This window comes from Alligator mississippiensis, chromosome 1 (assembly GCF_030867095.1).
Source record: "Alligator mississippiensis isolate rAllMis1 chromosome 1, rAllMis1, whole genome shotgun sequence".
NCBI classification, from domain to species: domain Eukaryota; kingdom Metazoa; phylum Chordata; order Crocodylia; family Alligatoridae; genus Alligator; species Alligator mississippiensis.
Window position 1 is genome coordinate 75,724,405 of NC_081824.1, and position 12,667 is coordinate 75,737,071.

Sequence of the window (12,667 nt, forward strand, 5' to 3'; positions counted from 1 at the left end):
AAAGCTTACCCAGGATCAAGGTAAGACTAACTGGCCTATAGTTTCCTGGGTCCTCCTTCCTCCCTTTTTTGAAAATGGGAAGCACTGGAACAGGTTACCCAGAGAGGTGGTGGAATCTCTGTCCTTGGAGGTTTTGAAGACTCTGCTAAATAAATCCTTGTCTGGGATGATCTATTTGGGAATGGTCCTGCTTTGTGCAGGGGGTTGGACTAGATGACCTCCTAAGGTCCCTTCCAACCCTCATTTTCTTTGATTCTATGACTGTCTCTACTTCCCCTCATGCAATTACTTGTGGGAATAAATGCCACGTAGCTGCTCAAGCAGTGCTATGAACACCTGTGGCTATGTCTGTACTGCAGGGTTAGCTGGAACTATCTATACTTGAGTTCATTCTCTTGAGCTAGCCTAGCTTGAGTCAGAACAGTCATACTGGACAGTAAAATTGGGGATGCTGTATCATTACTGTTGCTGCACTCAACTGTGGGAAGTACTAAGACTTCCAGGGGTTCCTAGGGTTCAATGCCCTGCTGTAAGCTGAGCCTTTCTGAGCCTTTTCCCAGTTAGTTCTGGAAATGCTTGCTTTTCCTTTGTGGGACCAAAGGGTTTGTAATGGGTAGGCTTTGGAGTACTGTCTGGGTTCAAGGGGAACTAGCTGTCTCCACACTACAGAGGAGTTATGCTAGCAGCTGATGAGTTGTGCTGCTTGGAGTTTTAGCCTGTACCCCAACTTCATGAAAGGTTTCTTGAGGGGGGGGACAAAATTGAATTGAGTATCACTGGACTTGTAAGTGAATTCAACTTCATACTTAACACTCAATTTGTTATGAAAACATGGCTTAAATATTTCCAGTAGGTGTTCACTTCAGAAGTGAGACTCCAGTTCATCTTACTATCAAGCATTTGGTTCTGGAGGAAACCCACTCTCACATTGAGATGGTCAGTCTACATGCTCATTTAACCTTTGATCTCTGCTGAGATTGCTGATTAGTGGTAATTTGGATGGCACCGCAAAAAAATAAGACCATTAACTCCTTGCTGATAAGCTACCAAGTGGTAATGACTTTCATTCACTACTGACCAGAGCTGGGTTTGAACCAGCTCTCAGGAGTGGAAGGATTCTGTATTATGTTACCAATTCTCAGCACATTCTAGTTCAGTGATTCTTAACCAGGTGTTATGGCAGGTTTTGCAGGGTGCCCCATAGTGTCAACACTGCTATGTGTGCAAACATGATTCACATGATAAACCCAAAGACTTCAAATAGGAATGCATAGTGTTAAGAGCATTCTGAACAGTTGTAGTCTTTCTGAGTTCTTTCAGCTGCAGAATTGCTCTATTATTTTTCTGTAGTCAAAAATGGAGTAAAAATGAAGAGCAGGTATTTTCTAAAGGGTGCCTTGAGCCTAAGAAAGTTGAGAACCATTGTTCTAGTCCCTTTGATCCTTTTCCTTTACAAATATGTAAGTGCTGTTATGCTTGCAATTATAGATAGTTTTCATCATATACTTATTTTCTTGTGATTTTCAAAGATTATCAACATACTGTCTAAGCAGCACGCTTCCTCGCTAACATGCTCCTTAAGCAGAAGTCATTAGCACATATAAGCACTCAATACCACTTTACTGTGTGTGCTCATTGCATTGAGTTACTTGGCTAGGTAAATACCCATCAAAGTAAAATCACAATAGGCTTATGTGTTTAAAGGAGCAATCAGATATCTGAGACATTGTCATGTTTTTTCTAAAGCATTGTATTAAAATTACCATGTTTTCTGCTTATCTCTTAAATGGCTCCTCATTATACAATTTGGTTTAGGGGATTTTGAACAACATGTTAAGCTCTCATCCTTTCATTTTTTAGGAATGAAATGATTTGAGTATGTTGACATTTGAAACTTGACATTTGAACCTATATACTTTCAATGTGCACCTCATGGAATTGAAGGAGAAAGTCTCATGAAAGCCATACTTCACTCTGTTGTATCTTATCCACCACTGGATGTGATGCAGGTGCAGTGAAGCACGTAAGTCAGCTCATCTGTTCAAAATTGTGCATGGTCTGAAATGCTTTGTTGAATCGAGACATGGTGCTCAGTATCTAGTTGGATTGAGTTGTGTGTACAGCTTCCTTCTCCTGGATGGAATGGCAGATTTGCTCCTGGGTACGCTTGCTCCTATTGCCCTCTTGTGGTAGGCCAAAAGAGGCTGAAAGCTCTAACAATACCAGTGCATGGATTTTCAACGACAAAGCATGTTTGTTCCTACACCCTCAATGCTCTTGCTATAACTTAAAATAGAAGACAAATAATATCCTCTGTGCAGTAGTACAGTTGAATATGAACCACCACCAGTTAGCCAGGCAATTTAAAAAGCTTACGAAATGGTCTATATGGTGTGGTTGCCTGCAGTAGTTGGCCACTGAACATTAGGACCCAGGAAGTCTCTTTCATTTTTGTGGTCTTGTAATGCATATCTTCCTCTCACTGCAGCACATCCTCATTCTTAGGATATTTTCTTCCCTCTGCTCACTTTTCACATGCTTGGGGGAAATACTGATAGCCCACCTGAAGGTCATCAAATTCAAAGATATTTTTTGCAGATCCCTTTGAAACTCTGGTGTGAGGCACTTGTGGTTTTTAAGCCATAACTTTTTTTCCCACCATCAAACCTGAAGCCAGCCTGCTCATAGTTTTTGGGATAAATTACAGGTGCTAGTTGTGCATGGAGTTATGATGCATTCTTTAAGGCTATCATTCTGCACAACACTACACATGGCTGGAAGAAGGCATGTTTCTTGTCATCTCTGATTTATAATCTAAATTAAATATTGCTTACAACTTCCAAACAAAACAGGGTAACCAGGAGACTATCTAGTCTCAAAACTCTTGTGAGTGGATATCTCCACACTTTGTGGCTTATCTTTGACCAGCTTCCTGGAATGAATTGTGGGTCTTTCTAAAAAAGGGGATTTGAAAGAATAGAGAGGGAACTGCAACAGAAATGTCAAGAAGAAAACAAATATATATTCTATAGCATCCACAGTGCAGAAGTGCTTTTCCATATATTCATGAAGGGACAGAAAATCCCTTGTACATTATGGAGCTGACATACCTGATCATCATTTTCTTTCTGATATCTTCTTGCTTCATGTCTTTGTCTAAGATAATGGGCAGCAGCCAGTGCACATACTTATATCTATCTGATACCCAGTTTTTACATCCATAAGGAGCATGAAGCATTTTGAAAATCTACTCCTAAAAAAGGAACAGCAACAAAAATCAAAGCCAGTTTGTGTGCAAGGCAAATCTTCTGATAAAGTGAGGTAATTTTATTTGTTTTTCAATACCGAAAGGGTAATAAAAGCAAAGTGCCTAATGAGGCACTGCCTGGTATATATTGGTCTCAATAAAATATTTTTATTCAGCATAGTTTACATGTAATGGAAATTGTTAGCAAACAACCAATCTCAGAGTCATAATGCTTATAAAATAGCTAGACAAGGTTCCTTGGGTGAAATAGCTAGTATTTCCAGACTGACTTACCCAGGGAAACTCATGCAAGATTAAAGAGATGAAATATTAAAGATTTAATTGTGTCACATACTGGGTGCCCTGGCAATGACCATTGGAAGGTTAATTTTTTTTTATGTTAATCTTGAAATCACTCATCTTTGATAAAGGATGTTGTCCCTGGTACCTTTCTGAGACACAGATGCATGCACAAATATGCACGCAAAAGGATTACTTGAAATAGCATGACAAGCCCTATTTGCAATTCAAGTAGTTTTAGAGCCCAGATGAGATTTTTTTCCCCCCTGAAATGCTTGCCTGCTGCATCATATACTAATTAAATGATGAAAATTGCACACCTTGTAGTGGTTTTAAAGCATAAAATCCTGAAAGACCTGACTATAATCCCATTTAGAGCAATGCATCCCAATGTAAAGCAGTAACTCTTACTGAAGTCAGAAGAGTTGTGCATTGTTATAACGCCAATGAAATAAGAAGAATGAGGCTGGTGGCTAGGGACTGAAATATTTCAGTCTGTATATTAACGTAGTTTATAAAGTCTCATGCTTTAGGCAGGGAAGTCATGACCACAGTGGTCAGGAAAACCAGGGCTGTTTTTTTTGTCTCAAAAACAGCACTGGACAATTTGCTAGATGCATTGTGATTTTTTTTTGATCCTGCAAAGCATCCAAAGCTGGCAAGTATTAGACCCAGGGCACTGATCTACAAGTGATCTGTTTGAGCAGATAACAAATCCTGTGTTCCTAAACTTTCAGCATTAATGCTGAAAAATTGCTGCTTTCAGATAGCTTGCAACTCTCTTGCAGTACTGAGACTGCCCTTCAGACACTAAGAATGATTCACCTGCTATTTGATTTTGAGCACGCATCCTTTTCTCTTCTCTTGTCCCAGTGCATCGAATTGGTTTTGGATGCTGTCAGTCACCCTCTGCTTAAGAAGAAGCAGGCCTCTGAAACTTTCTTGTCCCAGAATATGAATCAACACCTCTCTTTTAAACTCTGCATTTCATCGCAAACCAGACTCACTCATTACATGTTCTATATTTAATATATTTTCCAGTGACTTACTTTCAATGTGTAAACTGACCAGTCACCCGCTTTCTGTATCCTCAGTATGTGTTTACTGCCATTCCTATGATTCTCCAGCCGTCCACCCATGCCTCAGCTAGCTCAGCCCCATCCTCCAACCCTTATTTCTTCATAGCTGCTTTTCCTGGGGCTGCCTCATCAGTTTAACTCTTTTTCTTTCCTTTGAATCAGCTGATCTCTTTAAATCACACCCTAAAACTTGCTTTTTCTTTCAAAAGTGAGCTGAATCACAAAGGTTTAGTGAGTTTTGACTCTCTTTGTTTCTCCAAATTTCCTGTTGGATTCAACGGACTCTTAGAATTGTCTTGGGGTGACAGTGACACCAGCTGCATAACACTGTGACATGTGCCTTCAGGTAGCTTGCAACTGTTTTGCAGTACTGAGAATACCCTTCAGATACTAAACATTATTCACCTGCTACTTGATTCTGGAAGGTATCAAAGAAAGATGGGGGTAGGGATAATGGTGTAAAAGGAACCACATAATCCTTCCCATTGGAGCCTGCAGGCAGCAGTTATCATCCAAAAAGCAGATGGCAATAGCCCTGGCTGGGGAGGGAACTGAGCAGACTGATGAACTAAATCATTGCACTACTTCAATAGCCTTTAATGGCATACTTACAGAACACTGGCAGTAAGTAAAGCTTACTGCCTCTGCCCCCAAGTATGGCCATAAGGGAGGTCAGGTGTCAATAATGCTTCTGCCAGCAATCCTCAACAAAACATAGCAGACGATGCAAAGCCAGGAGGGTGGAAAGAAAATCTGACCCTCTGGGAGTTTTGACTGAGTAAAGGCCAGGATTTGGCCACATAAGCTTGTGTCATGGTTTTTTGGCTGCTGTATATGGAAAATGAATTGCATTGTATTAACTAGCCTTTCTGGTTTCTTTAATAGGATGCTTGATTCTTCTGCAGTGTTGCATCTGAAAGCATAAACAGCCTGGCAAAGGATTGCTGGAAAAAATAAAACACAGATGAGGCAACTTTCCAGCCCTTAAAGAGAACCTTGTCCCAAGACAAACACTTTCCTTTCTTCCTAAAGAAACTCCAGAAGTACCAAGAAAAAAATTGAGCCCTTCACCTTGTTCTCAGAGAGAGGCACTTTTTCCTCTCTCTCCAAAGCAAGAATATCAACGTTTAAAAAAAAAAAAAATAGAAGAAAATACTGAGTTGGAATTATTTTAAGTTTTAATATATAAAAAGAAGAAAGTTGCTTTTCAGGAAAAGAAAATTTGATGTGGGATTATAAACAACTTGCAAGGTATGGACAGTAGCCTGTGCTAAGTGGCTAATATTCGCTTTGGATCTGGCTGATTTGGGGGACGGTGATATGATTCGGTGATTCGAATCACGGTCCCAAATCTATTTGGTTGAATCTGATTCAGAGATTTGGCTGCTGCTGAATCAGCCAAATCTCTGAATCACACAGGCCCCATCCCCTGCCCACACTCAATGGCTGCCCTGCCTGGCCCAGCTCCCAGCTCTTTGAAAAAAAAAAGCCTGAGCTCACTGGCTGCTGCCAGGTGGGGGGGGGGGGGGCGATCCCTGCTGCCCCCCACTGCCCCATGCTGTGTGGGGGGGCTCTGCCATGAGCCCCCATCCCCTGCCTGCTCTACCAGTCCCCCCCCCCCATGGCTGTCCTGTCCGCCCCAGCTCCTGGCCCTTTAAAAAAAAAACCCCAAACCCATAGACTCACTGGCTCCTGCCTGGCAGGGGGAGTGAGCCCCACTGCCCCCCACTGCCCTGCGCTGTGTGGGGGGCTCTTCCACAAGCAAGCAGAAGCCCTGAGCCCACCGCAGCAACTGGTGAGTCCAGCATTTTTGTTTTGTTTTTTTAAAGGGCAGGGAGCTGGGGTAGGTGGAGCAGCCATAGTGGGGCTGGGAGAGTGGACAAGGGTCGGGGGCTCATGGCAGAGTCCCCCATGCAGTGTGGGGCAGAGGGAATTGCCCTCTCCACTTGGCAGTACCTGCTGAGTAGGGGCTTTTTTTTAAACAACCAGGAGCTGGGACTGGGTGGGGCAGCCATGGGGGGGCTGGGAGAGTGGGCAGGGGTTGGGTGGTGCTCAGTGGGGCTGGGGGCGCAGGCAGGGGATGGGGTCTGGTGGGGAATCCCCCCATTGTCCCTGCTCCCCTGCTTCAGCCCCCTCCCCCCCACATCCTGCCCCCCCTACTTACTATCATAGAGTCCGGGTCCAGCTCCCCGCTGCAGCCAGCGGGGACTGCCTGAATTGCCAAAGCTCTCTGAATCTTTTCCAAATCGATTTGGAGAGCTTCAAATTGATTCAAACCTTTTAATTGGTCCCCTGATTCAGTTCAGATTCAGAGATTTGGCCACTGAATTGGGCTGAATCTCCTCGGAATCCAATTAGCACCCGAAGCTTTGTACAGCCCTAATGGACAGTACCCATGCCATGTCAGATAGGTCATCATCAGTACTTTACAATCCATGCCAAGTTCGTATAGGACCTAGGAAAATGGACCGCAGCTCCTGAACGGGTACTATTTTAATACTGTTACTAAGCATTTTTTCAGATTTAATTACCCTGGAGAGAAAAAAAGAAAGGATTTGCTTAAACAAATTTGTTACAGCTGTAAAAAGAGTTTCAGTTGTATCTCATTCAGGCCTGGCTGAAATCAATGGGAGATTTATCTTCTAAAGGAGCAAGGTGAGGCCATTGCTGAGGTGTTCGCAAATCCCTCCTGCAATCTACAGGAATTGGGCCATATCCCTTTGAACTACTGGGGAGTTCTATAGCCGATCTCCCTTTCTTCACTTGCAGAAGCCACCAGAATCTGAATCAAGCAGCAGTGCTTGTGTGCAGCTAGGCCTGTTACATTAAGAATTGTTGTTAACCTGGCTAGTTTGGAACCAAGCTATCCCTGGGGCTTCTTCATGTTCCTAATGTTGAAGAAAAAGCAAAGACAATGCCAGTATGTTTTTGTCCTGTTCTGTCCTGGCACATATGAAAAAACTAGCAAGATTTCTAATGAGGTGAGTGCAAACACATGGTCTCGGGTGCAGACATGCATGATTACTATGGAGTCACTTATCCTTGATTTCACTCCATAGTAAATTGACTCCATAATAAGGAGTGGAGGCACCACCAGCTCTCTCAAGCTGGTTGCCCAAGACATGAGCTAGTGAAGCATGTGGCTACTAGGTGGCAGGGGAGCTGCATTGAACAAACAGGTAGTCCATGATTAAATTGACTAGGGGAACAGACACACGATGCTCTTCATCTAATAATACCCAACATAGTAAAGTTGCTACACTTCTTTCAAGGGGACTTGTGTGATTTACTAGGTAGAAGAGCAGTGTGTCATCAGTCTGTTCCATTTTTGCTATGGAGTGAAGTCAATTTACAGTTAACAAACTTGCTGGAGAACATGGAAATCCACAACATCTGGAGCTGTTGCTGCTGATGTGCCTATTAACAGCTAGCTTATACTGGTGCAGACTGCTTGACCTCAGTGCAGTTCCAAAAGATTGTGCCTTAAGAATGCATAGTCCTTCCTAGCTATGTAATGGCAGGGTGAGGGCTGGAAGAGGCTTTTGTGACCTTACCATAGACCTGCTTTCTCTATGCTCCTTGCCCTTTCTGGTTGAAATATGCCCTGGTGAGTGTTAGGAGGGACTGAGATAATATCTGACACTTGATTTATCTCTGCATATTTCAAAGCTCCATTACCTTTAAAGCCCTTGGTGATTTTGCTTTTAGGGTGACTAGAGATTTAGGAGAGAAGGTCAGCCTTAAGTTTTTTGGGCTTGTATTAGAATACTAATACTGCAGTTTAATAAGAATTGGCTAATAAAGATACTCCTTTCAATTCATGCTGAAACAAATTTTACATTCATTCACTCTTGTGCTATTTTGTAGTGCAAATATCTCTCTACTGCAGTTATCTCTTTACATTTTTCACAATGGAAAGGGGAAACTATTTGACTGGGCACATGTACTATGCTTCTCCAACCATGAAGGCCACATTTGCTATGAGCCTTCTTGAGTCATTTGGGTTCTTAGTTCAGATAAGCTTTAAAATCAAAGAACGGCTCATTTTTTTGGCCTAAAAAGAGAATTTTGGTTAGCCTGGGCGTGAATAATACCATTTCACAGTTATATTTATTTCTTATGTTTAATTTCCCTGAGATGATTAACAGGTTTTAGACCTGCCTTCCTAAAGCAACCCCTCCCCCCCAACCAAACAAAAAACAACAGATTAAAGTAGTCCAAAGAAGAACAAAATATATTTTGCATTCTATAATTTTAAGTTTTCTCATCCGTCAGACTTCATGCTTGAAAGCAGATAAGGTTTTCTTTGCATAAGCAATTACTGAGCTGTCTTCTTTTGGATGCATTTGAGTTAACCATGTTCCTATGACAAGATCAGAGGCATAGGTAGTAAGGCTGGATGAAAGTTCAAAATGTAGAAATCTCAATAAAGGAGCAGTCTTTGGATTCAATCTTTCTTTATTAAGAAAAAAGTCTTGGGAATACAGTGGTCTTCAGGGACAATATGTTCAATCCATTTAGTTTGTCTATAGGGTATTTTCTCTCCTCCAGCATGGCTACAGCATAAAACAGGATTGTAAAAGATAGATAATATTATAAAGCATTGTGGAAGGATTATTCCAAAGACAGTGGCAGTAGTATCATAACACACATTCATTATTTATAATGCAAAGAATTGTTTCCCTGAAGAATTTCTGTTTCCTTTGGTGTGGTGTCAATCCAGCTTCCTAAATTTGTTTTATGACCTCTCCTGTGTTTTCCAGATATTGCTGCACAGGGAGAGATGCTATTGAAATGTTATCAATCTACAGCAGGCCTGAGGTAGTGAGATACTCTGTGGGTGCTAGGAAACTGAGTGAGTCATCAGTGCAAGAAAGGGGATCCAGGTCAGGTCTGGCTATACACTATAACATTCAGACAGCAGTAATGTACACAGAGACCTGCCTACCAGGCTTTGGGATTAGTGCAGAACAACTGCTGAAGGCTAGGAGCTTGCTGTTTTAGATATCTTTGTTCACTAACCCTTTGAATACCATACAGTGCTCAGATTCAGATTTTTAAGTAGGACCCACTGGCTGCATCTACACAAGATGTTTACTGTGGAGTAGACTAATTAGCTCCACAGTAAACATCACACATCTGTGCGGGCCGGGAGCGGTCCCAGGTTCTCGGGGGCGTGCAGCGGGCTGCGGCCAGCAGCCCTGGCATGCGGGTCAGGGAATGCAGGCTGGCGAGCTAGAATTAGGCACGGACGCTTAAAGGTTGTTTAAGATCGTTTACTTACACCGTAGATGGTTGCGGTGCAGGCTGGAAAGACTTCCAGGAAAAGCTTCGCTTAAGTTCCAGTTTCAACTCGTAAGGACTCGGACAGAGCTCTGGATACACTCACACGAAGCTTGCTAGACTTCGTGGAACTTGCGCGCAGGGAAAAGGGGTTCATCGAAGGATTGCGCTCGGCGACGGGGAGAGGCCAGACGTTGATCAGACCCCTATAGCCTTCTCAAGGTTCACGCTGGGTCCAATAGGCTCCGCAGCGCTTAGAGATCTTCACAAGACGTGAAGTTCTCCTCCTCCAGATGGTTGTGGAGTTCTCCAACTTGGGCAGAAACCGCTCAAGCCTCTTATACGGCTAGCAAGCCAATCACTAGCTGCCACGTGGGAATAATTTAGAACTGGCCAATAGTAGGATACAAATTTGCATGCGAATGGCAGGAACTCCTTTGCACTGTGCATTTCTCCTTTTTGCAACTAAGAAATGCACCCTGCAAAGAAAGCTCCGAGTGGCGGGAAATAATTTAGCAGTGCCAAAGCACACACAAACGAAAAATCACACCCTTGGGTTGTGACAACATCTACATGTGCAGCCCTATTAGGCTGGAGTAAATTAATTAACTCTAAGCAGGATAGTACTTGTAAATGTAAGTTCTATTCTGCTGTGGAGTTTTTTACAGCATCTCCTTCAGCCCTTGGTTATCAATCAGGGCCTGTGTGGCCCATCATGTGGAACTGCAATGGAACAGGAAGTTGTGCTGAGATTGGAGAACCCACCTGAGTGCTGCTCCTGTTATAGGTGGTGGCAATAAAACAGGACTGCTTTGAATAAGTTACAATGGCAGGGTTTGTTAGCCCCACTCTACATATTATATCTATTACACAGTTACCTTATTAATTGCACAATACATTGTAGACTGGCTACATATGCAAATTAACTATCCCCCAAAACAAAGGTCCAGCCAGCTATAAAGTTATTGCTTGAAAATGTGTAATAGCTTTTTAGCTTGTTTCTATTCAGCATTAATTTGCATATGTAGGCTGTCTGTGAGGAGACCACAGCTGCTGTGGCCTCCCAGATGCTGGGGAGCACAGTGCACCCCTGGGGCTGGGAGATTGCAGCCAGTGGGGCTTTTGGTCCTGGCTGGCTGCCTGTGGGGTGCAGCTGAGACTGAGAATCCCTGTACGTGATGGGGTTCTTGGTTCCAGTTGCACCACATGGGCAGCTGGGACCAGGAGCCCCATTAGGCATGGGACTCTTGGTCCCAACTGCGCATGGTCGCTGTGGCAGGGAGTGTCTTCAGCAAAGGAGGAGAGGAGAGACTAGAGAAACTGGACCTTTTCAGCCTCCGCAAGAGAAGGTTGAGAGGCGACCTTGTAGCTGCCTATAAGTTCATCACGGGGGCACAGAAGGGAATTGGTGAGGATTTATTCACCAAGGCAGCCCCGGGGGTTACAAGAAACAATGGCCACAAGCTAGTAGAGAGCAGATTTAGACTGGACATAAGGAAGAACTTCTTCACAGTTCGAGTGGCCAAGGTCTGGAACGGGCTCCCAAGGGAGGTGGTGCTCTCCCCTACCCTGGGGGTCTTCAAGAGGAGGTTAGACGAGTATCTAGCTGGGGTCGTCTAGACCCAGCACTCTTTCCTGCTTATGCAGGGGGTCGGACTTGATGATCTATTGAGGTCCCTTCCGACCCTAACATCTATGAATCTATGAAAGGGGCTCCCAGCCAAGGGATCCTGCTTCTTGCTAATGCAGGGGAAGCCCGGGATTGGGCTCCCCCTAAATGAGCAATAAGGCATGATTGGCTCTAATATATTGTAGCCCAGGTACACCCAGGCAGTATGCCCTGTCCTCCAATGACAGTGGTGGTGGTCAGGCAAGGTGCTGAGGAAGGGGTCAGCTACTAGAGCAGCTTCCTCCCCTCTCTATAGAGCTAGGCCAAAACCAAATACTTAACTATGTACAATTTATTATGAGAATAAATACAGTCACTTAATATAAAACATAGACTATTTACAAGGCTTAACATATAATACTATATATAATATTCCACAATTCACATATAATACCAAATATGAACCAAATAACTTACAACCTGTACAACACAATTAACACATAGGGATATTAACCTATATAACCCAAGTAACTTAACCATAATATGTCTTTAAACCTTCACAAATAACAATACCAATATACACACTGAGACATTACAACACATAAACCATATAAACCCCCTTAAAGAATACCCCTAGCTATATAGCCCTTAACACGACAACCTCAAAATAGGGAGCGCACTCAGCACTTCCCCAAGGGGTTTCCCTGTGGCCCCTCCCCTTTAGGGCCCTGGGATGTGGACACGCCCCTCCCACAATGGACGATGGAGATGGCAGACCCTCCTCACCTGTGTCAGGCTCCCCTGTGGGGCCCGCTTCCCCAGTAACTCACGCTTCCTCTCTGAGAAGTCAGGGCTTGTCCCCTGGTGGCCAGTCCCGCAAAAGCCTCTCCCTAGTGGCACCTTTGGCTCTTCTTGATGGCCTGGTGCCCTGCACTGGGCACCCAGGGCTGTCTGTCTCTCACGGGAGCCAAGCCCTTGCAGGCTCTGACTCCCCAGTCTCACACCAGGGGTTCTCCCCTTTCCCAGGCTCTGCTCTGGGCACTGGGGCTCTTTTAGTTAAAAGTAGAGCTGCACTGTGGGGCTTTGGTCACTTGGCCTAGGGCAGGGGCTAATGCGAGCAGCCTTGAGCTGCTTTCAAGGCAGTTCTCC